General features: G+C 42.7%; 1 protein-coding gene across 3 annotated transcripts in view; it reads right to left on the bottom strand.

The window, feature by feature from the left end:
• Positions 1–27021, bottom strand: part of LOC111954961 (semaphorin-6D) — a 130565-nt gene that overhangs the window by 89101 nt on the left and 14443 nt on the right. For all 3 annotated transcript variants that reach the window (XM_023974937.1, XM_023974940.1, XM_023974938.1), the window contains one exon: positions 18691–18853. The gene's annotated coding sequence lies outside the window, so the exon portion shown is untranslated. The remainder of the gene's footprint in view (positions 1–18690; positions 18854–27021) is intronic.

Below are 27021 nucleotides of genomic sequence, written 5' to 3'. Positions count from 1 at the left end.
TTAAAATTGTGGGTAGGAATGTCTGATCCTAGATCTGTGGTTATGTGCAACATCTACAAAGTCAAGCCATTTTCGCACCCCTTTAAATAACGCCAAATAAATGAAAAGGCCAATCAAATGTCTCCCATTACAGAGTGCCAATGCGCCGTGCCAGCTATAATGACCCTCCAACAGAAAAGTAATTATGCTAATGAGCCATGTTCAACCCTAATGGCAGCCCCAGCCCCAACAYTTGAAGTGTCAGAAGAGTGACAAAAGAGATACACATACACACGTACACACTCATGCCCATAGGGAATGAGAACAGCCTCTGGGCAAACATGGCAGTTCCCACAATGAACGGACCTAGCCACGCAAGCGAGAGTAAAACGAGAGACGGAAAAAGAAGAGATGCAGGGAGAAAGGAAGGTCTTTCAAGTTTAAGCTGCAAGTGAGTCACTTTGTCTGAGACCTAAAGATGTATCTTTACCTCTAGGTCCCAATCTAACCATTTAGCTAACTGGGTAAAATAAAATTGGCTCACATGTAGTTTCATTTCTTGTTTTGCAAACAGTGTGAGAGTGGGCATCCAGAATTAAATCAAATAGACTCTCTCTCTATGGGGGCTTCTTAAATTACCCTTATTCACCCTAGTTCACCTCACATACACTCCTATTCCCTGAGATGAGCCCRAGGGCACTGCCTCACAGAACACTACCAACTACAAGGTTGCTCCTGTTAACTGGGTAACATCACTCCCATCCCGTCAAGTGACATGGCTACACCAAACAAAGTCAAGGGATAAGAAAAATATTCAGAAGCTGCACGTTAAATAGGGAGAAAAACATTCTATAAGTAATCTCTAGCATCTACCATCCCTCCTTCTAGGCACAGTCTAACATCACTCGCTCCCACTGGCCTCTAAACAATCTCCCATCCATATCTCCTCCAATCCAGAAGCTTCTAAACTATATATCTTGCACTATATTCTCTCCCTCAAGTTTCTTTCAACAATCTTATTTTGCTCTTCTATTGCTACTTTTAGCTTTTCCCTCCCTCCCTCCCTCCCTCCCTCCCTCCCTCCCTCCCTCTTCATCTTTGGTCTCTTTCAACGACTGATCATCACTCCCACGCTGTACCCAGCCACAACAAGCTTCATCTAACTGTACCCTCTGGTCATTCCAAACTACTGTACAGTATTTCTCTCAGACCACTCACTCCATCCAGCTTCTTTCAACGATCAAGCACTACAAATATTTCGCACAGCTCTTTCTCAAATCACTTTCAATTATGTGTCATTCTGGATATAGATTGCCTAAATGACTGCAATATAGTGTAATACGATGTAATGCTATGTCAACCAGCTAAGTTAACTATCAAATAAGGTGAAATCTTCTCTATTCAGGCCATCAAAGAGCTCCTCTCAGCGGAGGCTTGTCTTTCAGTCAAGCCAAACTCCAAAAGAGTCATGAGAAAAGTTTTGAGAATAGGATCGGACTTGTGAATATGTTTCTTAGTACCCAGTTTAGATATCAAAGCCAGTATGCTAGCAGTGGTCCAACAATACAGCCTTTAAGCAACTTTCAGTGGGAAATTAAGCGTTGAAGCAAGCATTTGCTTTCTTGTTCTGTATCATAGGCTATATTTTTCCTAGAGTTACAGTTCTGTATTTTGATATACTGTGACTGTATGTTACTCCGTTTTCTCAACCGAACCCCCAACTTGTCATATATAAATATTTAGACCTAACATGCATTTTCTCTCCGGTTTCTGATCTGACAAAAGTTTCACAGCAAAAGTTTGCRTTTGAAATATAACAAATTAGCTAATTTAGGAGATTTMCGCTTTGAACTCGAGTTGCCGCTTGCTGTTGCTCTCCCTTGAGGCCGTTAAATGAAAAATTGAAAGGTTTTCAGTTAATATCTTAAGAGCATCCTTACATGTACTGTAGTGAAAAAAACCTGCTAAATCACTTAATCTGTTACGTTTTTTCATAAAACAGTATTTTCCCTTASCCTCCAAGATTTTTGCAATCATCTCCCTAGCTTCCTCTGACTTTTCAGTTTCCTACATTTCCCACAAAGCCTCAACATTCCGTTCTCTCAYCCCTCCTCTCCTTTCTGAATATGGGGCATGTATATTTGAGGTGGGTTGTGGAGTCGCAGGCAAAGTTTGTTGTCATCCTACTGCTTGCTGAGTGAAGATGCAAAGTTGTTAGCACTGCCGTGGCGTGCAGTTCCCGGGTGTGAGAAGTTGATGTATTTATTTTATTTAACCTTTATTTAACTAGGCAAGTCAGTTAAAGAACAAATTCTAATTTACAATGACGGCCTACCAAAAGGCGAAAAGACTCATGCGGGGACTGGGGCCTGGGATTAAAAATAAAAATAAATACAATATAAATATAGGACAAAACACACATCACGACAAGAGAGACAACACTACATAAAGAGAGACCTAAGACAACAACATAGCAAGGCAGCAACACATGACAACACAGCATGGTGGCCTGTCTCTTATACACATCTAGATGTGTATAAGAGACGTGAATACACCTACGTCTACGCCATTAATACAGGTAACGAGTGGAGGACAGAGGAGCCTCTTAAAGAAGAAGTTACAGGTCTGTGAGAGCCAGAAATCTTGCTTGTTTGTAGGTGACCAAATACTTATTTTCCACCATAATTTGCAAATAAATTCATAAAAAATCCTACAATGTGATTTTCTGGATTTTTTTTCTCATTTTGTCTGTCATAGTCGAAGTGTACCTATGATGAAAATTACAGGCCTCTCTCATCTTTTTAAGTTGGAGAACTTGCACAATTGGTGGCTGACTAAATACTTTTTTGCCCCACTGTACTATTTATCTACCCTACTAATACCACCTAGCCATATAGCTAAAAAAGCTAGCATGTCTTCAGGCTACTAAAAAGCCATATGGCGTGTGCAAGTTATCAAAGCTGTACCTAAACTAGTCAAAATGCTCATAAAACCCTCAATTTTCCTTCGGTAATCATGGATGGAGATTATTGAGAAGGATGTAGCTAACTAGCTAGATAAATGTCTCGCTCTGTTTCCACCTTTAGTATTTGCAAAGTGTGACCACCACCTCTACATTATCGGCAACAAAATCMCCACTACACCTGAGAGTAAATAATGTTATGCAATTTGTCACCACAGTTACCTTTGATTTCTCTTGCTATGATTTGTACCACTTATCTCCATAAGAATACACAGCTTTATCACATGCATTTGCTACTTGAGTCATAATATTATTRTAAGTTGCCATTTAGCTCTTAGAATGTTTGATAGTGGAATAATCAAGCTAGTGTCCATTTCTATTATTGAGTTGTCTTATGCACTGTATCACACGGGACCAACCTGAACCCAGTTCAGCCCAGCCAATGACGTCAACACCCTCCAAAGAAGTGGACTCCAGATTTTGCCGTGAGGAAGAGGCTCCAGACCCCCGCGATACAAGCTATAGGTCTGGAAAAAGTTCAAGCTCGTCTTCAGACTGACAGTGAAGATGGCTATCTGCTCCCAGCAATAGAGGAGGAGTACAATCTCCAGAGGAACATTTCGCTGGCAAGGCTGTCCACCCAACAAGGACAAGATGACCAAAATATTAAAAACGTTGTAAATAAAACTGGCTCGCAGCAGAGCTTGGAACAAAAACATAACGTSTAAAGGCGTCCGCATACATAGGTTCAGTTTACTCCTAGCAGGACTCGGCTAGGCCACGTGAACGTCTGTGCTTGCATACTCCCTAAAGACCTTCGCTTGAGAAAGGAGGAAAAAAGCAGCAATATTACTGTTTGTTCCTCTTGAGCCACCGTAGCAACAACAACAGTCATAGCACTTCCTCAAAATAGTCAGAATTCATAAAGAAATCTGTAATTAATTTTGACATTTTTGCAGAGGAAGTCTTAGATGTAGAATTGAGCAACTAAGATATTTGGTGGAGTATTTCAGTGAAAAAAATGTACATTGAAAACTAGTCGTCTCTCACTGAATGACAACATGTAATTGAAGAATCCCGTCCATAGTTGCCACTCCTACTAGGAGTAGTACTGTTGACCAAACACAGAAGGGGTGTAGACTTTGACTACTGAACTTCGACTTGCCTCAAGAAAAAAGGTTGTACAAAAAAAACCTGCTGAACAACAAAACTAACAAAAAAACGTCATAACATTTTCATAATATACGCGCAAACTGTTTTGACTGGGAAGCAGGCGACAGGCTTTATATAGAAACAGATTTCCCACAAATCCATCAAGAGCCTGTGTAATGTACACGCTGCAGCAAACCACCAACAGCAATTTTTCGAAAGATAAACATCGACTCGCTTGCATGTGCGTGCCTGTTTCAATGAGACCGTTTCTGCATTCCAGCCCCTCTGAAGATAAACAGACACATTAAACATGCAATTAATAGGGACGTGCTCATGTAACAACCCCTCTTAAAGGAGGGAGAGAGAGGGGAAGGGGGAAGAGATGGAGGGCTGAGGGTTGGAATAAAAGACCTGAGCTCTAACCCRGCTGACAGGGCTAATTTGAATATCAAAACATGATGTAAAACGGTGATTAAAAGTCAATTAGGGAGGGGGACAGGGTGGGGKGAAAGGGGGGCACAGAGGGAGGCAGAGAAGCAAAGGATGATCATATGATATGATGACAGAAAGACGAGAGAAGAAGATAGAGGAATGTAGAAAGAAAGAGTGAGAGAAGTTAAAGAGAGTGGGGAAGAACAGTGAGGAAGAGAGGGGGGAGAGATCGATGGACAGGGCGGCGACTGCAATCAAAATTGAGACTCATATTGCACAGACCATGGACTCAAATCAATACAATCACGAGTTCAAATGACAAAAACCTTTATCATCAAATCAACCCTAACCGATACACAGCCATGGGGCATTCTTCAGAAGCACAGACTGTCACAGGACCTTCATAGGATGGTGTGTGGGTCCTCTAAGTGGTCCCTGAACACCATATTCAAATAGTTCCATAATGCGGTTGGCCCCGCCGTGATCCAAAGCCAGTCGTCCGACGCCCATTGATCCAGTTTTACTTATTTCTGCAGGCATAATGAGGGCTGAATATCAATTCTGTGTGTAGGTCTGTGTGAGACAGAGAGGAAGAGAGAGAATGAGAGAATTTGAGTGGGTGTGTGTGTGACAGTGAGAGAGAGAGAACGCAGGTGTGTGTGTATGTGACAAAGCCTGTGTGTGTGTGTCTGTCTACACAAGCAACTGTGGGTCTGAATACAGAAGCTTTATTATGGAAGCCACTGGGGAGAAAAGCTCCGAAACGCACATCACGACAGCGTCGGGCACCGCGGGAGACTGAAATGTGGATTTTAAAACGCCAGAGAGAGAAGCTTTTCCTGACAGGCAGGCAAGCAGGCAGCCATCAGCCAAACATGCACAGGTTCACTAGCGCATACATGCACACACCCAGTCACATGCACACACCCAGTCACATGCACACACCCAGTCACATGCACACACCCAGTCACATGCACACACCCAGTCACATGCACACACCCAGTCACATGCACACACATGAACACACACACACCTGTCTCCTAAAGCTGCCCGCCACCAAGGACACCCAAAAATGCTGTTAACCCCCCTTGCATTATTTATTGACAGTCATCCTGAAGGGACACATATGAATAATACAAAAACGTCACAGTGCCTGGCAGCCCCCAGGCCACATGAAAGGAAAGCGCACTGCGCTAAACTAGCATTTTACCCAGAGTCTATTTGAAGCCCCTGTCCCACAACAGAGTGGCTCCACTTAGAACTCAGAGACATAGGATGCAGGTTTTGTCTTGACTCGAGTCAAGTCGGTTGGCAATAGATGAGGATGGAGAAAATGTAAAAAATTTAAAACCTCAGTGGGTAAATATATCCAGAAATACCTAACAGAAAAGAGGAAGGACTATAGTGGCTCCAGAAATAGTCATTTTTAATGTTCTTACTGAGGAATGTGTAGCTAAAACCCTCTGTGAATGCTGACGAAGGGCTGGTCAACCGAAACTGGAGAAAACCCAACAAACAAACAAGAGAGCGGTATGTTTGTTGTTTACCATCTGCGTTTACCCTGGTCCTCGGGAACACAAGAGAGGGGGTTGCTGGGTATCTGGACGGCCCTTATCCGTTTGAAAGGCTGTCCCTGGAAGCCTGCAACAAATCAACATAGTCTTCGCAATGATCCCCTATATAAGGAAGAAGAGTGGGTACTGATTCTGCTGAAGAATACATTTAGGGTGCTGGTAGGGAGCCTCAGCAGAAAGCGTTTGATGGCTCTCTGTTGTGTTCAAAGCACAGCAACTTTTGCCAGCTTAGCTATCTCTGTTGGGAGTTTTTATTTTGAAGCTTTGTTTCTTAAGTTCTTAAGTGCTTTTTAAGTGTTCATGAAGCAGCCCCTGTGAGGGAAGGCTAAATGTGCCTTTGCGCCGTCTCATCGTAGCGGGAGACTTCGGAAGATTTTAGTCACAGCTCAGGGACACGGCTGCAGAGGCAGGCTAGGATGGACGGCCATATTTGGTTAGCGTTTGTGTCGGTTTCACACGGAGAGACCGTTGGAGGAGGGATGTGGGTGGGAGGAGGAGGGAGGGAGGAGGTAGCTGACCCAACGGCTAGGGGTCGTTATGATTGGTTCTCAGACTCATTCCAGCAATTAACATTTGATTATTTATTTCTTCCCCTGAGGTGATTGGACTAGCCTAGTTTTTGTTGGGCACTGTGTGTGTGCACGCATGTGTGCATTGATGCGAGCGTGTACTAGTGGCCTAACAAACTACCGTAACCACACCACACACACTCATATCCTTCCCATGCGCACACAGACCACACACTTTCACCGGTCCTCACTGCTCAGTCATCCCACAAACAACTGCACTTCCTCGTAGAGATGAGACGATAAACAGGAAATGATCGACATTGACCAAACCAACCACTTATCGTGGACCTTTAACTGATATCGTTCATTACGATAAATAACCTATAGGGTCTTACTGGAGACCTGTTTTCTTARCGGTCACGTGTGTAATACTTTCATACACCCGGACCCTCCTCCCACCACCAATCACCAAACACCCCCTCAGCAGTACACCACACAGCCCTCTGCCAGAGAACAGTCGGTAGACTTTCGACAATAGAAAACAGAAACATAGATGGTGATATTATCATTGTGACAGATAGTTCTTACTTTGATTGCCAAAGACTATAGTACCTTCTATGGCTGGGTGATATAAAGGCTATTGTCTTTGCAACACGGATGAAGCAATATGGCATATCACCAGTTTTCAGCACGATGTTGGCACACTTTTGCAGGGGTGACGTGAACTAAATGCTGTTCTCACACACTGCAGCCAAAGCCACAATTTCAATAGCTTCCAAATTAGAAGGTGTGGAACTTGGATGTTGTCCAATTGGAAAAGAGCATTTATGTGTCGATATCATATTTCATGGGCATATGATATCCTCATTAATGTTGTCATATACTGCTCTAAAACTTTTTTTTAATTTTTTTTTTAATCACTTTTCTTTAAAAGTATTGATATTTGTCAATACCAGTCAGCCTTACAAAGATTCTCGGAGTAGGAGGGATCAGTTATACCTTTCAGATCCTAATGATGAATAAGATCTTTTTGACAGGAGGGAGCTGGTTCTAGATCAACACACTTGCTCAGAGATGCTTTTTGAAGAGGCATCCTAGTTTTTCTCTTCTTCTCTCATTCTCTAATCTCTGCCATAGCGCAGACCAGCACACAGTGTCCGGAATCCAGCTATGCAACCCCAGTGTGACGTCTGCCTCAGTATTCCTGGGTTGTATCGACTTATCAAGATCGTATTACAGACAGCGTACCGCGCTGGTTCACTCTGACATCCTTGTTGAGATGTCTGATGTGATGCATGTGATGGTTGTGTAGGCTCATGTGTTACGTGAAGCTAATATCCACTCCAAGTATGTACAGTACAGTAAATGTGTGCATTCACACGTGAGTTTTTGTGAGGACTTGGTTCAGGGTAAGACGAGACGTCGTCCTACCTGTAGACGATAAGACAGAATTAACATAACCTAAAAAAACATTGACAGGTGTGGCCGTAATAACAAGATAAGAGGTAGTAACAACAAGACCGTCACTGTCACACCTGTCATCATGGGAGGGGCTGTCAGACAGGTCGGGCCACATGTAGTGCGCGGAAAGAGGAGAGAGGGAGAGAATGAAGAGGTAGGACAAGAAGAAAGGGTGAGCAGAAAGATAAGCAAAAGAGAGGAGAAAGACCATTAAGGACGGAAAGAGCGAGGGAGTGAGAGCAAGCGAGAGAGAGAGAGAGCAAATATCAAGAATGCACCCAAAGCTGAAGAGAAGCGAAAATGCCAAGGAAGAGGCATTCTTTTTAGGAGAACAGACATCACGTGCAAAAGGAGGGAAGAAAGGAGAGCTAAAGAGGCCCCTCCGGTGAGAGAGGGGGATGAAGAAATGGAGAAGAATGAGACGGGGGAGCAGGAGAAGGAGCAGGGAAGAGGTACTCTCTGAAAAGAGGCAGTGAACAGGTGAAAAGGGGAGGAGGGGGGGGAGTGGGGGTACAGGGACAATCTTTGGAGTTGACGAGGACAAACGGGTTCTTGCTGAGTTCTGCTCAACCCAGTAAAACCCCACACCACCCCCTTCCTCTCTACCTGCCCCTTCTCCCTGGCTTTGCCTCCGGTCTGTCCTTTCAGCTCCACTCGCAAAGGTGCAGACATTCACTCCAAAGCGAGAATGCATTACAGACTATTATAGTGACATCCACGACACAATCAGTCGTCACTACTTCCTCCATCCTCCTCCACTAACTCACATCGCACACTTAGGTCACATCGTCTCGGATAGCTGCTGGACTCGTCAAGATGCTCGATCGCACACATGCTCGCATGGTTGTGTGTGTGGTGTGTGGTGTGTGTGGTGTGGTGTGATTGCTGTGACGCGTGATGCACTGACTGCTAGTAGATGTGTGCTATGATGTGTGTGTGTGTGGTGTGTGTGTGTGTGTGTGTGTGTGTGTTGTGTGTCACTATATGTTGTATGTATCTGCTTTGGAGCGGGAGTAATGTGCACTCATTGACCGATCGTACTACATAGACACAGACACAGATCAGAGACAGACGTAGAGAGGGGACAAGATACGACAGACAGACAACAGGGAACGGAACACAGAGCGCAGAGAAGGGGCGGACAGAGGGAGGGGAGCTGGCCCCACTGTAAGGGAAGATGAAGATGTATGTGTCTCAGCCACATGCATAGCGAGTGAACTGCACAGGCTCCCCAATGCTGTAGAATAGGTGACTGTGGGTGTTTACTAACAATGCTCCACAGTTTAACACTGCAAACAGGGTGGCTAAAACTGTACAGTCAGACCGGGACTGCAGCAGAACCAACAGGTCCTTGTTGCAAAGTAATTGGCTCTCTGTGTGTGTGTGCGCGCGCACGTCCGACCTGCGCATGCCTGTGTGTACACGAGTGGATTGTAAATGAAAGATACACACAGGCAATACACTTCTTTTGAGGGGCATTATGTCCTTGAGATATGGGAATATTATATGTGACAGCAAAAAATGGTAGCCAATGGGATTGTGTGTGCATGCAGAAGAAAGGGAAAGTAGGAGACCCTCATATCTGCCTTGAATGTCAATTAGCTTGAGGAATATCCCCAGGAAAGCTTGCCATCTCTATTTGTAAGGTCATTATTTCGCTAATTGCATTCCAACCCTCATCTGTTGAAGCTTTGTTCGTGGAGACACTTTGAGGAATGAACCCCATAAAGTGTTGGCCCTTAGGACACAGACTCAGACAGATAAGGGATGTTTAGTTATGAATTAACCCAAAAGATATGGCACAGTATCTTACATTTGCTTGCTGCTATCATCACATGGGACATACTGAGAGAAAGTCCTTTGAAAGTCCTTTTAATAAGCTCAGTCATTGTAAATGTCAATTGTCTTGTGTTAAGGACAATGCAATAAGACAAATCCCTTATACGTGTGTCTCTCTCTATACACACCTGTGTGCACCTACAGTCTAAGGAGCCAAGACACAACTCCAATCTACACCTTCCTAACTATTCCTGACATTACATTTACATTTACATTTAAGTCATTTAGCAGACGCTCTTATCCAGAGCGACTTACAAATTGGTGCATTCACCTTATGATATCCAGTGGAACAACCACTTTACAATAGTGCATCTAACTCTTTTAAGGGGGGGGGGGGGTTAGAAGGATTACTTTATCCTATCCTAGGTATTCCTTAAAGAGGTGGGGTTTCAGGTGTCTCCGGAAGGTGGTGATTGACTCCGCTGACCTGGCGTCGTGAGGGAGTTTGTTCCACCATTGGGGTGCCAGAGCAGCGAACAGTTTTGACTGGGCTGAGCGGGAACTGTACTTCCTCAGAGGTAGGGAGGCGAGCAGGCCAGAGGTGGATGAACGCAGTGCCCTTGTTTGGGTGTAGGGCCTGATCAGAGCCTGAAGGTACGGAGGTGCCGTTCCCCTCACAGCTCCGTAGGCAAGCACCATGGTCTTGTAGCGGATGCGAGCTTCAACTGGAAGCCAGTGGAGAGAGCGGAGGAGCGGGGTGACGTGAGAGAACTTGGGAAAGTTGAACACCAGACGGGCTGCGGCGTTCTGGATGAGTTGTAGGGGTTTAATGGCACCGGCAAGGAGCCCAGCCAACAGCGAGTTGCAGTAATCCAGACGGGAGATGACAAGTGCCTGGATTAGGACCTGCGCCGCTTCCTGYGTGAGGCAGGGTCGTACTCTGCGAATGTTGTAGAGCATGAACCTACAATCCAAAAAATGAATGCAACATGTGCAGTTTGATATCTGCGCTGCTTTTCTGCACTGTCAGTACATTGACAACATTATAGCCAAAAGCGCACAACCAGACAACGAGCAATGTGGTCACTTACGTTCCTGGAGGAAGGGGTGGAGAGGAAAAGAGTCCGGAACCCTGAGGGTCCACTTAAGCTAATGAATGGCTTTTGAGGGAGCTCTAAGTCGTCTTCCATTAGACAAATGAGCAGGCGGTAGCCTTCACGTGGCTGCCACACCGTAATCACTCTTTCATTCTAATCAGGATTTCTTTAATGAACAAGCAATCTCTTGTGCTCAGGAAACAGAATAGCTGTATTTCATTAAAATAACTTAAATGAATAGCTAGGGAAGATGGACAATAGGTCTGAGATCAGGTAATAGAGTAGGGCTGTCCTTGAACCCTCTTTTCTTGGAAATCAAAATTTGTCTTAGTCAACTGCTTAATGTTGTGTAATTTGCATATACTGAATTGAAAAGCTTTATCAAATTCAAATTCGGCAGACCCATGACATTTCTTGTGTGGGCATTGGGCAAAGTTCAAGAGCGAAAAATGTATATTCACGAGTCAAGGTTCAGAGGTCAGCCATTTTGTGCCATGATCCAAACATGCTTATCCAATCATATTAATTGCAGAGTGTAAATATTGCATAGGCGTTGCCTTAGCCAATGCACTGCTGGTACGTTTTAACCATGAGAGTGACTCTTGGCAGAGATGGCACTGTATCACGTGTCAGTGCAGAGATTCCCGGAGGATATTGTAGCTCAAAAAGGGATACATAAAAAAAGGGTTGCACAATAAGTTACGCTGGTGACGTCAATCAGTGCATCGTCTTGWATCAGTCATGCTCTACTTGATTGGAGGAGAACACTACCAGAACTAATGTCAAATGTCTGGGAAAATCCTGCAGGGAGAATAAGGATGGTGAGGCTGCAAGGACTATAGGTTAGAGGTCATGGTGCATTGCCATGGCAAACCAGGGAAACGTGAGATGTCTGAGGAGTCTGATGAGATGGAGATTGGTTCAAGCTCATAGCCCAATCCAAAAGAATCGAGTAAAAACGTACAGGTTGAACAACGAAGCGAGTTTTTTTTGTTGAGTTTTTTAAAAATGAATGCAACATGTGCAGTTTGATATCTGCGCTGCTTTTCTGCACTGTCAAAATGTCATCCCAAAACTCCAAAGTAAAAAGCCCCATATCCTCTAAGGTTCACAGGATCAAGAAGGGCTCGGCTACGTTTGGAGAGGGAAAAGTTCTAGCTGGTGCTTGATACAGTATCTGGCATAACACGGTGATGTGTACTGTACGAAGCTAAGAGCCATAGACTATACTATGCCATGGCACATTAAGAACTAGAATCGAATCGCTAAAAGACGCAAAAGGTACGTGACACAGGATTAAATGGGAAGCTTACTTGAGGTTGTAAAAGCCAGAAAAGACTGTGGTATTTTTGGAGTATTTTAGAAATACACTACATAACCAAAGGTATGTGGACACCTGCTCGTTGAACATCTCATTAAAAAATCATGGGCATTAATATGGAGTTGGTCCGCGTTTGCTGCTATAACAGCCTCTAGTCTTCTGGGAAGGCTTTCCACTAGATAGAACATTACTGCGGGTACTTGCTTCCATTCAGCCACAAAATAATTAGTGAGGTCGGGCACTGATGTTGGTTGATGAGGCCTGGCTCGCTGTCGGCATTCCAATTCATCCTAAAGGTGTTTGATGGGGTTTAGGTCAGGGCTCTGTGCAGGCCAGTCAAGTTCCTGCACACCAATCTCGACAAACCATTTCTTAATTGACCTCGCTTTGTGCACGGGAGCATTTTCATGCTGAAACAAACGTGTTTCCCCAAACGTGTTTCCACTGCTCCGGAGTCCAATGGCGGCGAGCTTTACAACACTCCAGCTGACGCTTGGCATTCCGCATGGTGATCTTAGGCTTGTGTACGGCTGCCCGGCCACGGAAACCCATTTCATGACGCTCCCGACAAACAGTTCTCGTGCTGACGTTTCTTCCAGAGGCAGTTTGAAACTCGGGAGTGAGTGTTGCAACAGAGGACAAACAATTTTTACACGCTACGTGCTTCAGCAAGTGGCTGAGCCATTGTAGCTCCTAGACGTTGACTGTGGCAGCTCTAGCAGGGCAGAAACTTGATGAACATTCTATGACGGTGCCACATTGAAAGTCACTGAGCTCTTCAGAAAGGCCATTCTACTGCCAATGTTTGTCTATTCCCCCCCCCCCCCAATAGATTTAAAAATCCCTTGACGTTATATATCAAGGGCTCTAGCTTTAAGGAATGGAGAACGCTTCCCAAAAATGGTTTGTAGGGGGATCAAAGACTTGTTTGCCTTCTTTCACTTGCCAAAAAAGAAATAAGGTGTTCAAAAGTGTAAGGTTTACCCGAACATAACTTTCTGGAACACCCTCAAACTGGTCAATGATCTGGTCACATACTTTTGACCTTCATCTATACCTCAGAACATGTGTATCCCTCCCTAGCGCACTTTCTTCATGCCACCAAACAGGGCAGTCTCCAAGTAAGGCTAAAATCAGGCCGACCCAGGACAAGTACACCATCACCCCCATTGTCTATGCCACCACAACTTGACAGTGCCTGTTTAAATGAGGGGAAATACCTTCACATGGCAACAGTCCATCTGCCGTTCTGGGCTCAAGGAGGCGGGGCTTAGAGCACTTTACAGGGGGGCACTGATCTGATCCGGTTTAATCCACAGACAGAAGTAGACCTGACAACTGGACTGAGCAGCTCAAGCTTCTATCTCCCCCTTCCCCAAGTCAAGCCCCGCCCAGGGAGCCAGACCAGTCAGCTTAACCCCCYCCTCTACCCGACTTCCACCATTAAAGACTTTTAGATCAGGCCTTTACCCACCATGTGCTTTCAAAAGGTTTGGAGAAAACAACATGGAGACAATGGGCGGTTGATGGCTTCCCCTGATAATACATGCTTTTACCAAATAGAAATGGTAGATTGATATGTAAGTATGAGAAGGCACACCGGAAACAACTTGACTACTTGCGGTTAAACCCATGCAACATTATAATAAGTGTAATGTCCTCTCTGACTCCCCACCCTGTGGTTCACAATTCCCCAAGCCCCTTCTCACACAGGTGAGAGGTCACATGACATGGTAGGAGGCTTGTTGCCATGGACACCAGGCTCTCCCTGACATTACCTAAATGATACTTCCAACCCATCTAAACACAACAGTCTTTTCTGAGAGAAACAACACAGAAGGATTCTTTGTTGCATTTCCACCACAAATACAAATTTGTGAGTGAGCTATATCTTATCAACTAGTCACTCAATGGACACCCTTCAAAAGTCTTGGAAAAATAAATAACAAGGATGCACTTAATGTGCAAAAAGCCAAATTAAAGAGTTGTGGACTGACAAGTTGACTGACATTTGAAGAATCACAAGCAACAACACATCTCAGTTCTGTAGTGAGGTTAATGGTTTCTTCTATCTCCACTGAGTAATGGTCAAAATGGCCGTCCAACTGAGGCGTATTAGGCCTATCTACCCCTGACTGGAGTTCAAAAGGCTTAGCAGCGTTCGTCTCCGTTTCCCTGTGTGCATCATCTCACCCCAATTATGCAGCTGATGCCTCTCCCTCTGCGCCTCCCCTCTCCCAAATCTCCCCTCTCCCACTCGCCCCTTCTTCCCTCGACCCCGCTAAATCAGATTAGCTCACAGCGGGCAGGGCTAGCTTTTCACCCCCACATTTTTGATGGATATGACTAGTCTGAAAATATCAACAAAGCGTACCCCCCTTAACCCACCACTCCCTGCTTGTCCGTTACGAGAGCTAGGCGCTGAGCAGAAGTGGAGAAGAAATTAGCGACAGGAGGTCAAAGGTCAATGGATTTGAACTGTCCCCCCAGGGGAGGATGACTTCCAAAGGCTAGCACTATATTGACCTGCAGGCCAATAGATATGGCACTTAATGCCTGCAATGTATTCAATTTTATGAATACTTTTACCTGAAATGTAAAATATCAGACTATTTTGTTTTGTCCTGAGTTGTCGCTAAAATGATGTAGAGTATGAGGTAAACCTGAAATTCACAGAATAAATTCTAGGACATCCTGAAGTGTGCAGTCATCCAAATCCCATTAGGAAAGTAATGCACATGGAGAGATGAACATTTTGTGCTAATAACTGTAAAATAGGCAGCAGCGATTGACAGTAATGGTTCCAGACGATAATGGCTCCACAGCATAAAGCCACAATGCTTCAGCCCTTTCATCTGTGAGAGGAAATTAGGAAATGGCGCGTTACCTGTGGAGCTGCTAGGAAAGAGAACATCTACAAAACGGCACAAATAATGGGTCTAAAAGACATCTAGTTAGGCAAGTTAGATTCAAAGGAATCGGTTAAAAAGGATCCCTGACACTTTGGTTCCTATGTTATTTAACCATTATCATAAATTGTACAGCAATTAGGCCTATATTCTACAAGTCGTACATTCGGAATAATCTGAATTTAACCAAAAAGGTTTGCAGTAAGGGACGTTCCATTTGATTTCAATCCCTTTTTAACCGCACCCCTTTTGATTTAAATGAAAGCTTCTATAAATATTTGCCAATGATAGTAGTCAGAAAGTAACTTTTTGGATCTGAATGCCAAAACATTTAGGAGATAGAGGTGCTCAAAGTTGAGCCATTTCGCACACCCTATCCTACCATGAGACATCCATGTCTTCATCATTGGAAAATATAAACGGTTGAGTTTGATGTGATTTAAAAGCTTACAAACAGGGTTGTCAAACTTTTTATAATTTCTTTAAAAAAATGTGTTTTAATAAAAATTATCCTTTTTTTTTTTTACCTTCAATGTAAATTTTCTTAAAACTCRTAAACTCTGATTATTCAGCATTTTTGCATATGTTGTAGTTTAGACCCGATTTTACATCTTCTGAGGTTTTTATGTTGTGCCCACCATCAGTTAATTGTATTTATTTTTATTTAACCTTTATTTAACTAGGCATGTCAGTTAAGAACAAATTCTTATTTACAATGATGGCCTATCCCGGACAAACCTGCGCCGCCCTATGGAACTCCCAATCACGGCCGGATGTGATACAGCCTGGTTAAGAGAGAGCATGCTATTGAAACCAGGGTAGGGTGGGTGTCATGTTTTGGCTGATAAATGTACTCTCTTTCAAATGGAAGCGCAAAGATGGTTGAAGGATCACACACCAGAGAATGTTGACAAATGGGAACATCAGTTGCTTAAAATTATACTGTCAGTCTTCCTATTAAAATCATAGAAATATAGATAATACAATAGACATTCCCATTTAAATTGACATCTGACAGTGGGTGCCATCTTTGTGGAGTAACTGAAAGTGAACATTTCAATTAAATTAAAATGTAAAAGATGTACCAGCTAAATAGCAGTGCTCTGAAGGGATATGTCCATTCTATGAATTATATTTCTATGATTGCACGACACAAACACATCAGGTTATGTAAAATAGGGTCTACACTACAACATATGCGAAAATGAAAAACATTGGAGATTACGCGTATTTAGAAAGGATCATTTTTTCCCTCACTTTTTATTTTAAAAAGTATTTGCAAGACATTATCAAATAGTTTGACAACCCTGTTAAATTATATAAAACTTAACCGTAGGGTTGGGTGATATCATTTAACAGGGTTGTCACACTATTTAATAATGTCATGCAAATACTTTTTAAAATAAAAAGTGAGAAAAATAATAATAATTCCTTTCTAAATGCCGTAAACTCCGATATCATATCACAGTATTTAAACAAAAATGGACGGTATTTGACGTTTTTTTTAATAACACAATTTTTTTTWAAATCTTAATGAGTAGTGTGTGACCCTAGAGTGATAAATACATTCTCAGTGATTTCAATGGGTCTTCCTCCATTCTAGATGTTCAACTTCAACCAAAAGTAATTTTTCAGCATTTTCATTAATTTCTGCACTCATTTAAAAGCATTTCCACACTGCCACATAGGTCTGCACGAGGTATTGGCAAACAATCTAGGCCTTATTTTTAACCAAATATTGTAATTGCGATTTGACTTGCAATTTACAGCAAAACAATTGGGTGAACTGTTGGAGTCATATGGAATGATTATTCTAATTCTATAGTTAGAATTTAATAGCGGGCACAGCTACTTTTTATTTTCTTAGCAAGTTGGGCCTAAATCGTGTTAGTAATACTAATCGCTAGTTAATTGGCTAGCTAATAAATGTACTGAATCAGAGCAAACATAATTAGCTATACAGCTGTTTGACATGATAATGAATTAAAATGCCAGGGAAGAGTTATTGTGACAGGGTAGGAACCAAAGTGTTGATAAGTGTTTCCTAGGGGACCCTATAATCTTTGGGTACATCAAATGTTTTCTCTTAGCTACTTCATGTAGCTTTCATAATCATGCCTCATGTATTCCTCTTTGATTCTGAAGATACTTTTGCCCATACGACATGCTGATTTAGGTCTACACCATCACTGGTGTTATGAAGCTGTATAGCTAATTATGTTTGCTCTGATTCAGTATATTTATTAGCTAGCCAATTAACTAGTGATTACTATTACTAACACGATTTAGGCCCAACTTGGTAAGAAAATAAAAACCAGCTGTTTGCAGATGTAAGAAACAAACTAATAGTGCAATTATAGAACGCAAGTGGATTTATAATAAGAAGCGAAGAGAAAAACAGCATCGTGTCATCAACATTGTTGCATGTGCTGCATTGACCATGCAGACTGAACGCAAGTGKCTCGTGGTAGAGGAACAACAAATGCGCTCCTTGAGTGACAGGGGGCGGGGCTAGGTCTGTTGAAAGCGGCATGGAGAGAGAAAGCGGAGAGATGACTCAAGTAGCGAAGTAAACTATAAAAATGGACGTTAAACACAGCCTATCACATTTAACAAACCAAACACTCAAATACTGTTATAGAAGGTAAAGTAAAAACCCAAACCGATCCATGCATCAATACCAATACCAGCCCTACTCAACCATTTATATTTTCCAGTGACGAAGACATGGATGTCTCATGGTTGGGTAGGGTATGCTAAATGGCTCAACTTTGAGTACCTCTATCTCCTAAATGTTTTGGCATTCAGGTCCAAAAGTAACTGTCTGACCACTTCCACCATGGGCAAACGTACGGAAGGTTTCGTTCAAATCTAAAGGGGTGCGGTCAAAGGTATTGAAAATGAACGACCCGTAACAGATTTGGAACAGTTTATGGTTGTAATATGGGAATTGTTGCTTGACTTGATGTGACCACACTCTGCACCTGAGAGGCACTTCACATGGTTAACACGGTTCACATCAGGAAAATGGCCCGACAGCAGAAAAACAAAAATGTGCAATTTTTTTTAAATCCGAAATCCGATGCCCTAGATAAGGGTCCCTTGCTTAACCAACAAATGTTGCTGGATGTGTTCCAATGCTCTCACTCAAAACAGGTCAGAGCCTTTCCCATGGGATCCTCGTTGCGTCCTGAGGCAACCTCAGAGATGCAGCACAAGTTCAACCCAATTACAGGAGAAAAGAGGCTTGTTGAGACAAACATTTTTATCAAAACACAAGTTATTGGGTGGCCGCATCAAACAAATAGGCCAGCTTCGTACTTGGACCGATTAATCTGGCTGCCACAGGGCACATTTGTACAAAGAAACCCCACAGAGGACTCTAAAAGTACACTAAGCCTCAAGTCTCCACTAGTAGGCCTATTTTTTCAGCATCTCCTCAGATTTCCTTCACTATGTCACATTAGCATTCTCGCTGTCATTCTCTATTCCTTCAAGGACAAAGAATTACTTACCTCAGCTTCTGAATCGTCCAACAACGGCGGCGGGATTCGATGAGCCAATCGGTACAGAGTGAACATCCAGTAGGAATCCCAAATCAGAGGACAGGACAGGATTCTGAATGGTTCTGAATTTAAGAGGTATGGGCTGAATTCTTCCTCCCAACTGACTGATTACCTGTGAGGAACAAAAGTAAAGAAAACAGAGTGAGCATTAGAGAGTGCTTGAGCATGCCAAGCATGCCACTCYACATTTATCCTTATCCTAACTCATTAAGAGGTTTTCAGTAGCCCTGTTGTAGCGGAGTCAGATTCCTCCAAGGTTGTTTATATACCAGCCCAGCAGCGGTCACTTTTACCATCGTCCTACTAAAAAGCCAGACGCCTTTAGGAACCATAGTCCAGGTAAACACTGAGCTCAGAAGTGGGAAATTCTGCCCCTGAATGGACTCCCTGTCTTGTTTTTTGGATTGCATTAGGTCAGTTGCAAAGATGTAGGTGAATGAGTTCCTATTAGTGATGTGCGGGTTGACTCATAACCCATAATCCCTGGGGCGGACGGGTTTAGGGTCATTAAATATTGTGTTGCTGAAGGGCGGGAAGGGTGGCTAGCGGGCGGGTTGAAGAAAGAGAAACAATACCTTTAAAAAATCCATCAATGTATAATTCTTGTGTCATTTATATAGGCTACATTAAGGTTTTTCTTTCATTATTTTGGGCTATCTGGTATTAGTACATGAACCTAAAATKTAGGGCTTAACTCTACGTGCACCAAATAGCCCACACAGCGAATCGTGTGTGATATGTGTGATGATTGTGAGGCGCTATACAAATTTGACAGTCACAAGATGAGACTTCAAATACTATAGGCCTATGACACGTCATGGGAACTGTAACCTACTATTTAGATGGGTTCAATGGAAACTGAAATCTGGGCACTGACTGTAGGTTTATAACCCCTCACATAGCTTTAAAAAATAACTCCTACAGAATTAAGCATTTCTTGCAGTAAAATTATACACCAAATGTAGGTAAAACTTGGACAAGGACAGGACTGGGGAAATATGATTTCTTTCTTTCTGCATCTTGAGAGAATGCAATGCTCAAAGGTGCTGTCTTTATCATAAAAGCTGACAGTATTTCAACCACATAAAATATGCATCGAAGCCGAACTGAAATCTTATCAGAAACACCTTGGGTTGTTTTCACAGCTTTCTTTTTCTATACAACCGGTCAACCTGATGTCATTTTGACAATTTGCACAGCAAATCTTTCCCGTTTTTTTATTGTATTTTCTCCCCAGTCCCTAAACGTCTTTGCTCCGTGAAAGATGACATAGAAAACTTTACCGATGTCAACTACTATAGATTGAAGCATTCATTCTATCGATCTATTACATTATTCTGTAAATTTTTTTTTTTTAAATCGTCTTCTAGGGAAACATATAATGACAAAAGAGAAGCTACATGCATTTAATTATAAACAAGTTGACTAATATCCTTACCAAAATGTCCGAAATTATAAGCAGAAACATATCTAAATCAGGCAACAACAAAAAATTCTGCAGTCTGACTGTAGCCTATAGCGCATTTCCTGTATTTGTAGGTTGGGTACGGGCCTCAGATTCCCACTTTATCACATGCAGTCAGGAGGTTGCGGATGGGTTATTAGCAATTGCAGGCGGGTGCGGATGCACAAACAGCTGACCCGCAGACCACTAGTTCCTCTATTGAGAGTAGCCCCCCCAGGAGCACAGCTACATATCAGCCAAAAAGGCAGAACGTCTTCATGTTCTGAAGAGAATGAGGGGGAATTGGGGCAATCGGCAGGTCAGTGTATCTTTTGGATCAGATACATTTGTGCTGGAATCCAACCGACTATGTCTTTCCAAAGTGAACCAGATCTGCTTTATACAGCATGGGCCACTTTTCCTGGCTAAACCGCCGCTAATTAACAATACACACAAAGACAGAGGCCTATTTCCATGCGCGGCCCGGGCCAAGTGAAATGCAGCTAACTGCCATCTGGTGTCAGGGGGGCAGGGCCGCCCACGTTTGAAGTTTCCAGAGGGTCTTTCAAATGTGCCGTGGCGTTTGCCTTCGCCCTGCCAAAAACACGCTGCCTCCCCCGTCGACTTCCTGATTGTGTTTAGCACAGGCTTTCAGCACAGCTGCTTGGGGAGTTTTTTTTCTCTCCCTCGAATGCAGCTCAACACAACATGCTTACTGAGCGCAAGGGGAAATCATTCTCTGAGCAGGGCACCCCAGCCAGACTCGGATATYAGGCGGTTGGCCCCAACCCACGGTTGTTAAGAGTTGAAGCCAGCCAATATGTCATGGTCTCTTTCTACAAAGAGGAAATGTTGGAAAAGGGCATTCTGAACACATTTGGGTGACACTGATAGTGTCATCATTGTTCAGGGTGGAGCCATGCTTCAGATAAGTGCCACTAGTAGGGGGTCTATACGTCAGGCCTTTGAAAATGAGCCCATTGGTTGGTATGCGATCTAAAATGGAAAGCTGCTGGGAAATTGTGGAGGCCAAAATACATCCTCTGCAATCAGAAAACACCACAGCCGGAATAACCAAAGTGGTAGAGTACAGAGAGAGATGATTAAAAAAAATTGTACTGAGGAGAAGGGTGCGGGCAGCTGAACGCTGAACGTGTACTCTCTGAACAGTAGAGCTTGGCAACCTGTGCCCCAAGACACAAACCAGAGCCTTTGAGCTCAGCTGAGATTTATCAAAACCATGCCTTTGTGTTCTGTGCTAACAGTTGAACGAACCTCAACTCTCCCCCAGTTTTAGAGGTTAAGGGGAGACACAGCAAACCTTTAGCAGGAGAAATTAGCTATTGTCATGACTTTAGGAAACCTACTTCCACTACCCCAAAATCCTTGTTTTCCCCCTTAAACCCTTTTCCAAAGAAACCATTTCTCCTGTCATGGCTTGTTACCTTGTCAGTAGGGGGTTTCTTGTTTCCCTCCTAAAGTAGCTTGCCCATCAACAAAGGATCTGTCATTGGGAATTAGCCTGGGGCAGGACGTTTCTAGTTTAACTGAATCCGGCCCTTGTTCTGGGTCCTAAGTGTGCCCATTGTGGTTCGGATCACCACAGAAAACCAAAAACGAGATTAAATCTCAAAACCCGACCACTCCTCCCTCGCTATAAGACCAAAGCATGTTTTGCTGTGGGCAGACTGGGCAGGAGGTCAGCCAAGCAGGTCCGGGGTTTAAGAGCATTTCAGATCTGTGTTGTGACCAAATTGCCTACTCATAACACTCTAGGACTAGTCAGATGTTTGCCAAAAAAGCATGTTCAACAATGGGTGGGATTACAGTCTAAAATAACAGAACAGTGAAGAATAAATTCAAGATTTCTGTGCACCAGGTTTGAAAGTCTTTGACAAACCTTTTTAATTAAATACTTGAAGATTCTGATTACAAAGCCAAATATAAAATGGCTAATTATTTCATTAACATTCAAATAAAGMTGGAACTGGTTGAGAGAATGCCAAGAGTGTGCAAAGCCGTCATCAAGGCAAAGGGTGCCTACTTTAAAGAATCTCAAATATATTGATATGTTTAACACTTTTTTGGTTACCACATGATTCCATATATGTTATTTCATAGTTTTGATGTCTTCACTATTATTCTACAATGTAGAAAATAGTAAAAATAATGAAAAACTGGAATGAGTAGGTGTCCAAACTTTTGACTGGTACTGTATATATATATATTTATTTATGTATTATTATAGCTTCTAATCATCAAATTGTTATGTATATCACTTCGCTTTGGCAACATTGACCTTGTCATTCATATATAAAGCATATTGAATTAGAATTTAAGCGAGAGCGAGAGAGAAAAGATGCATTGCTTTGACCATGCTTGACTGGAGGACTGTGAAGTGCTTCAGGGCAAAGCAGCTTGTTTTCTACAGACACTTCTTACCCCATCCCAAAGAATTGTGATATAATGAACAGCATAACCCTGCTTCATGTGAACAATCCACCTCTCTCACCACCAGTCCAATCTAATACCTGACTAGAGATATCTAGAGGCTCTTCAGATTTTCAACATGCCAACCTCCTCTCGCCTAGACAAGAGTTGACCTAGGTGTGCCCTAAGATAGTGTGTGAGAGAGAAAGGGAGCGAGAGAAGCAGAGAGAGAGTGGTAGAAAAGGAGAGAGCGAGAGAGACGTCAGGGCAAATCAGCAGCTGGTCCAACGATACACCCACACAGTTGACTTATGGGCCCGACAGAGCCTCCAGACAGAAATGGGCCCCATAGGAACTAGTGTTGTCATGATACCAGAATTTTCACTAACACCGATACCAGGTTTAGTATCACGATACTTTATACCATCACGATACAACAATGAAAAAAAGGAGGCATATTAGCCAAAGTCACAGAATGGCATTTGATCCAGACAGAAAAACACAGCTACTGCTCTGTTCAATCGTTGGGCATCTTTTGAGTTCAATGTCATTCGATTTGAACATTTCCATGCCAAATAATTTTTGCCAGCTATGCATTAATGAATCAATAAATATGACTTTTTACCAATCCAATTTCAAACCTACAAATGGTAATAATTGATTTTGTATGGTGCATCTCTATTGATAAACTGGGTAAATAAAGATGTAGTCTAGGTCTATTCACAATCCAGGTGAATGCATATTATTTCAACAGGAGTGTGTGCATGCATTGAGTTTGTTTGTGCTACGAGGCAGAAGACAAACATTGCCTTCATGCATGAGTTTGTTTTAGCTACGAAGCAGAAGACAAACAATGCCTTCCATTTTACAATGTATTTTATTAGTAACTTGGGCGGTATATTGTATATACCGTATACCGGGGTATTTGGAAAAAGCCACGACATGGTTTTTCAATACCGCCAATACTATTTGAAGTAAAAAAAAATAATAAAAAAAAATAATATATGTAGGTACTTCTTAAGTAAATACCTGCTGTCAACTTTTACAATGCCTTAGGAGATAAAGAACATTGCGTTCCTCATTTCAGCTGTCACATTATTATGAATCTTATGGTAGTCCCCAGTCACGTGTCACATGGTGTTTGTTTACATGCATACAACTACGAGAGACCGGAGCCTTGTGAGTCACTCACTGTTGTGCAGCATGTGCTAGGCGATCAAATTAAAGTATGGAATTCACAGCTAGATATCTTAGAACTATTAAGTTAACTGTTTAAGATGTGTTAAATGCTGTGCATGGCGGGCAGGTAACCTAGCGAGCCAGTTACTGAAAGGTTGCTGGTTGGAATCCCAGAGCTGACCAGGTGATAAATCTAACAATGTGCCCTTGAGCGAGGCACTTAACCATAATTGCTCTTGTAAGTCGCTATGGATAAGAGAATCTGTTAAAAAATAAATGTAAACATTTGGTTTCCTTATTTAGTAGCTAGTTAGCTATCTAGCTAAGTGGCTAGCTTCTTCAAAAATCATGCATTCACTTGGTAACAGAAGGGAATCCCCTCCAGGATCAAGAGCCTGGCTAGCTAATAATTGTTTTGAGCTTGCAGCAAACTGGGAATAGCATTGTTGAGCTACTTGTATAGTTTAGGTCAGAAACTGTACCAAAATGTTTGTAATGCGCTCGATAGCATTTAGCTAGCATTCTCTATGGGATAGTAGTCTAAAGTGGCTTCATCTCCCTGACTCCAGTTTTTTTTTTTTTTGTTGATAAGTGCAGATTAAGGATGCCTAGTTAAATAAAGGTTAAATAAAAAATAAATTAAATAAAAAGGAATGAGACAAGAACAAGCCACCTTAGAGTACTGTCCATTCTGGTTCATATTAGGCCAAACCAGACTCATTTCAGTCTACTTCAGAGTCAGACAAATATGAGCCCAGACCCACTCCACATGCTCTTAAGCGATCAGCCTCAATAGATGTTATAGAAAAACACAGCGGGTAACAGCATATAGCGGTTTAAGGCAGTCCATCATATGCTCTCCATCTCTGCTTACCCCGCACTGTTCCATTTCTGATACATCTTTCCAAGAAACTAGTTAAAATAATTKAAGGGTGAGGGATTGGTGGAATATCATTCCCACTAATGGTGTGTTTCGTATGATAATAGCTGCACGAGCACTGCGAGAATCTGATTAGCTACTCTGACATTATCATGTTAATCTAGGCCTTAAAGAAACTGGGCCTGTTGAACATTGATTTTCATACTTGCAGGGAAATGAAAGCTCTGCTAACCCAATATCTACCCGAGTGACTCGGAACAGCCGGAGTATATGGAAAGACGAAGACATTAGTGCTAACTGTTAATTAAGAACATTACTCTCCGTGAATGGAAGGATGGAGACATGATTTGGACCACCGTTTCCACTACAGCCAGGCAAAATGATAGGTTGCGTGACTGGAACCACTTTCTTAGTGGAGTGGATTTAGGTCTACTTCGACAACAAATTATTTTTCAAAGTGTATTCTGTTGCAATTCAATAGGCTAATACAATGAACAAAAATATAAAACGCAACATACAACAATTTCAAAGATTTTACTAAGTTACAGTTCATATAAGAAAATCAGTCAATTGAAAAACATTTATTAGGCCCTAATCTATGGATTTCACAAAATGGGAATACAGATATGCATCTGTTGGTCACAGATACCTTAAAAAAGTAGGGGTGTGGATCAGAAAACCAGTCAGCATCTGGTGTGACCACCATTTGCCTCATGCAGTGAGACACATCTCCTTCGCATAGAGTTAAACAGGCTGTTGACCGTGGCCTGTGGAATGTTGTCCCACTCTTTAATGGCTGTGTGAAGTTGCTGGATATTGGCGGGAACTGAAACATACTGTGTCGTACAGTACACGTCAATTCAGCACATCCTAAACATGCTCAATGGGTGACATGTCTGGTGAGAATGCAGGCCATAGAAAAACTGGGACATTTTCAGCTTCCAGGAATTGTGTACTGATCCTTGCAACATGGGACCGTCATTATCACGCTGAACCATGAGGTGGTGGTGGTGGATGAATGGCACGACAATGGGCCTCAGGATTTCATCACTGTATCTCTGGGCATTAAAATTGGCATCAAAAAATGTGTTCGTTGTCCGTAGTTTATGCCTGCCCATACCATAACCCCACCATGGGGCACTCTGTTCACAACATTGACATCAGCAAACCGCTCGCCCACACAACACCCATGCTGTCTGCCATAAACATTTTTTTACTTTTTTTATTTAACCTTTATTTATCTAGACAAGTCAGTTAAGAACAAACTCATATTTACAATGACGGCCTACCCCGGCCAAACCCGGATGACGCTGGGCCAATTGTGCGACGCCCTATGGGACTCCCAATCACGGCCGGATGTGATACAGCCTGGAATCGAACCAGGGACTGTAGTGATGCCTATTGCACAGTGAGATGCAGTGCCTTAGACCGATGCGCCACTCGGGAGTCATCTGCCTGGTACAGTTGAAACCCGGATTCATCCGTTAAGAGCACACCTCTCCAGCGTGCCAGGGGCCATCAAAGGTGAGTATTTGCACACTGAAGTCGGTTACAAGGCTGAATTGCAGTCAGGTCAAGACCCCGTTGAAGACGACGAGCACACAGATAAGCTTCCCTGAGATGGTTTCTGACAGTTTGTGCAGAAATTCTTCGGTTGTGTAAACCGACATTTTCATCAGCTCTCCGGGTGGCTGGTCTCAGACAATCCCGCAGGTGAAGAAGCCGGATGTGGGCTGGCGTGGTTACACGAGGTCTGCGGTTGTGAGGCCGGTTGGACGTACTGCCAAATTCTCTAAAATGACGTTGGAGGCATCAAATAAAAGATGGGATCAACACTTTACATGTTGAGTTTATATTTTTATATTTTCCATCAAGACCTTTTGACGTAAACAAATGAAACGTGACAATGGCCGATGTGGCTAAACCCCACATTGTAACTCCCATACCTACCTTGACACTTCAAAGGGCAGTCACCTAACGAGTAAAGTCGTTACTTTTATCTCTTATTCTTATCTGTATTTTTTTAACTGCATTGTTGATTAGGGGCTCGTAAGTAAACATTTCACTGTAACCTGTTGTATTCGGCGCATGTGCATGTGACTAATAAAATTTGATTTGATTTAAAGTTTGATTGCCTGTTGCATTTCCCTATTCCCAAGGGTAGTTTGTTTTTATGGCCTTTTACTGCCCCTTGTGATGTGGGTGTGAGGTATTTCTCCTTGTTCAAATGATTTCCTGGATGCACCCTAAGTACAATTTTAAAGACGAGCCATTTTATTAAAGGTGCCACATGCAAAGACATGCAAAGACTTTTGGTCAGAGGGCAACATTTTAGTAAAAGGTGAGA

The sequence above is a fragment of the Salvelinus sp. IW2-2015 genome, linkage group LG30, assembly GCF_002910315.2.
Source record: "Salvelinus sp. IW2-2015 linkage group LG30, ASM291031v2, whole genome shotgun sequence".
NCBI classification, from domain to species: Eukaryota; Metazoa; Chordata; class Actinopteri; order Salmoniformes; family Salmonidae; genus Salvelinus; species Salvelinus sp. IW2-2015.
The sequence above is the reverse complement of the archived record's forward strand: the minus strand, read 5'-3'. Positions and strand labels throughout refer to the sequence as shown.